Source organism: Catharus ustulatus, chromosome 16 (assembly GCF_009819885.2).
Source record: "Catharus ustulatus isolate bCatUst1 chromosome 16, bCatUst1.pri.v2, whole genome shotgun sequence".
Classification (NCBI taxonomy): Eukaryota; Metazoa; Chordata; class Aves; order Passeriformes; family Turdidae; genus Catharus; species Catharus ustulatus.
Window position 1 is genome coordinate 15,168,040 of NC_046236.1, and position 3,951 is coordinate 15,171,990.

Sequence of the window (3,951 nt, forward strand, 5' to 3'; positions counted from 1 at the left end):
AGTGACACCAGAGGGGTGAAAACCACACAAGTGCCTCACATGATGTGCAGGGCTTCACACCCAACCCCAGGCTAGCAGGGAGCCCAATTTCAGCCCCAGCCCTGCCATGGCACGTGCAGCTCCTGCCAAACCAATATCTGTGTTTTCCTGGTGAATCACTGTGTCAGTGGGACGTTAATGGGGCACAGTGCTCGTGGTGTCGAGGCTTTTTTGGTTTGTTTTTTTTTTTGTCAACGAAGCAAACTCATTCCTTTTCCTTCCCCTTCCCCCCCACCACCAGCCTTCCCAAATGCACAAAATGGGCTCCAGACCCACCTCCTACAAGGAAATGAGAACCAGCCCCAGAGGATCACCCAGCAAGAAGCCTCTGTTCGGAGATCTGACGCCTCTTCAAAGCCAGGGGAGCAAATGTGCTCCTACCTCCGCTGATTTATGAGGAACGGCTGCGTCACCCATGCGGGGGAAACGCTTAAACGCTACCAGAGGGAAGGGAAGGGAGCCCTGGCTGCCTGCTCTGAGCAACCCCGCTCTTCAGCAGAGTTTGTTTTCATCTAATTCCATCTCTATTGCATTTTAAAGGAAAATAAACAAGCTGGGGGCTGCAGCACATGCTGCTGGATGTTTCCCTCGCTAGGAAAACAAACAGCGGGGTGGCAGCGCCGATGGCAGGCGGGATGTGCCAAGGGGGGCTCTCCAGTGGCACCAGCCAGCCTGGGACTGTCCCCACACACGAGGGGATGTGGAAAAGCAGGTGGCTTCCCAGAAACCTCCAACATCCCCTCAGCTGGAGGCAGGAGCAAAGCCAGAGGCACCGGCACCCCAGGAAAGGCAGGAGCAAGGTTTAAGTGAGGGGCACAGCCCTGGGGTGGTTTTTTTTCCCCTTCCTTTCTGTGTAGAAAAATTCTGGGTGTAAATCGTTCTGTGAGTTTGGTTTTAATTCCTGCTGCTGCCCTGCTGTTATTTATGCTCTTGAAATATAACAGCAGGCACACGGAGAGTGTGGTGTTGATGAAATACAGCCCAGTGCCCAGAGTGTTTATCGACCAGGGCAGTAAATAATTCCAACAAGCACAACTCATCCAAGAGAGCAGGGCATGGCTGAAGGCTGCCCATCTGCCAGGGCCCTGCCAGGGCTGCCAGACCTGCCCCAGAAGTGCTCTTTTCCATCTAAAATGAAGCCAAGAAATCCAAGTGCAGCTCCCAAGTGGGTCCTGGTGGCAGCTGTGCCCTGGGCTGGCAGGATCCTGGGGACACCTTTGCCCACCGTGGGATGTTCCCAGTTCATGCCAGGAGGATTTTAACAGACAGGAACTGCTTGACTGCATCCAGGCTGGAGCAGAGGCACCCAAGGGACACAGCCACACCAGGAGTTGGAGCCCCACTGCATCCTCAGCACTGCAGGACAGCCAGGAGGTCACTGCTGGAAATAAAAGCTCTCTGCAAGGACTAGGTTTGGTTTGATGGCTGAGGAAAAGGCAGCAGTAACAGCCCTGGATAAACAGTCACTCAATTAGCATAGGTAATGTCTGAATTTTCAACATCTGAATTCTTGCTTTTTTTCCAGGGGAAAGGCCAGAGGGGACTCCTCACGATGCTTCCATGCAGAGCTGGGTCTCTCAGCCGTCCCAAGGATTTCCCTGGATTGTTTCCCTGTCCTGCAGCACAGAGAGCCCTGGAAAGCCCAGCACAAGGCTGAACAGATTTAGTGCTGCTGCACTGGGACTCATTTATCTTCCCTCTGAGCTGAACCCACACTGTCCTCAAGGACAGGAGCTTAACAAGCAGAGAGGGAGATCTGAACCAGATCTTGACCTGATCTCAATCAGGCAGCTGTGCTGAACCAAGCAGGGCTGATTTATGCCCATGTCCTGGCTCCAGCTCATTCCCAGCTCCCTCTGCCACCCCAGGCAGGGCTCACCCCACCAGCACCAGCTCTCCCAGCAGCCCAGTGCAGATATCAACACCCAGATTCCATCCTGGGACACTCACACCAGGCATTGCACCAGCATGAAGACCCTCAGGGTACAATAAAGCCCCTCAGACAGGGCTGTGCTGGAGAAAACCCTGCCCTGGGTGTCCCAGGCTGTGTTTAGGGGAGATTTCCCCACCACAGGGAACTCACAGCCAGCTCCTCTGGGCTTTGCTGCCAAAATATCACTGCCCAGAGGGGATAACCTTGCATCAAAGCCATGTGTCAGCCACAAAGCCAGGCTGGGACAAAGCCCCTGATCAGAGATCCCCACAGATGCTGCAGGAACACCCCCAGTGCTGCTGGGAGCTCTGGCCCTGCTGGTCCCAGTTCGTCCCTGGCCCTGCTGGTCCTGGTTCATCCCTGGCCCTGGTGGTCCCTGCTGGTCCCTGCTGGTCCCAGTTCACCCCTGGCCCTGCTGATCCCAGTTTGTCCCTGGCCCTGCTGGTCCCAGTTTGTCCCTGGCCCTGCTGGTCCCAGTTTGTCCCTGGCCCTGCTAGTCCCTGCTGGTCCCTGCTGGTCCCAGTTCATCCCTGGCCCTGCTGGTCCCAGTTTGTCCCTGGCCCTGCTGGTCCCAGTTTATCCCTGGCCCTGCTGGTCCCAGTTCATCCCTGGCCCTGCTGGTCCCAGTTTGTCCCTGCTGGTCCCAGTTTATCCCTGGCCCTGCTGGTCCCAGTTCATCCCTGGCCCTGCTGGTCCCAGCTCATCCCTGGCCCTGCTGGTCCCTGCTGGTCCCAGTTTGTCCCTGGCCCTGCTGGTCCCAGTTTGTCCCTGGCCCTACTGGTCCCAGTTCATGTCAGGGCAGCATTTCCAAGCAGGGTGGTGCCCAGCAAACACAAAGGACACTTTCAGCACTTTTACCCGTGGGCAATCCCGATATCCCAAGAGCCTCTCAGCAGGGAACAGCTCCTTCAGTTTATCTGGAGCCTGAGACACCCTGCAAACCCGGAATCCCCAGGCTGGGATCCCCAAATCCCCAAAGTCGGGGGCTCTGTTCACCTTGCAGCACTGCCTGCACACACCAGAGCCTTTATCCTTGCCAGACTCCTCTTGCTCCACAGGGAGACAGCAGCAGACACCCACTGACCTCATTTCCAGCTCAGCACCTGCTCCTTCCCAGCCCCAAAGAGCTGCAGCAAAAATCCCAGCTGGGAGCACAAATCACCCCCACACCCCTGGAGCTGGCAGGACTGGGGGGCCCAGCACTGCAGCACCCCCCAGCACCCCAAACCCCACAGATCCCCAGCACAGCCACTCCACCTTGGCTCACTCCCCACGCAGGAGCCGCTTGCCAAGTCCAGACTTGGATCTAGCAACAGACTTTTGTGCTTTGGCTCATGGATCCTGCAAACAAGAGCTTTAATCACTGCTTGCTTTTATGCGTCGAGAGCCAAAATTGTCTCGCTAAGTACAGTAAGTGATCAGTGCTGCAGCACAGAACGTCTCAATGGCTGCTTGTGTGGGTAATTATTCCAGGCTTGCCTCTCTTCCCCTCTTGAGAAAAATTACGGAATGTGGAAATTATTGCGAAGCCTCTCCGGACTTGGAATGTTTTCTGCCGGTTCCTTCAGGCTGGGTTTTGCTGCCTGGTTGTGCCCCTTGCTGAGGGATGCCCATCCCTGGGCAGGCTGCTCCAGCAGCTCCAGGATCACACCTTCCTCAGGCAGGGTCACAGCTGGGCTTTCCTCAGGCAGAACAATCCCAATACCTGTCCTAAAGGTAACAGGAGGCTCAGCCTTGGCTCCCCCTCCCTCCCTGAGCACAGCACTCATCACAGCAAACATTGAATTAATTTGTTTTCCCCCCATTTCCCCCGTGCATCCCTAAATGGAAGCGTGGATCCGTGCTTGGGACCCCAGCTGTGCCATGGCCCCAGGCAGGAGCCTTTCCCTCCCACCTCTCTAATATTACACTATTAAACTTGCCTTTTGGCTTTTATTAGGATTTTTTTCCAGAGATAAAAGCAGGCTGTGGGAGCAGAG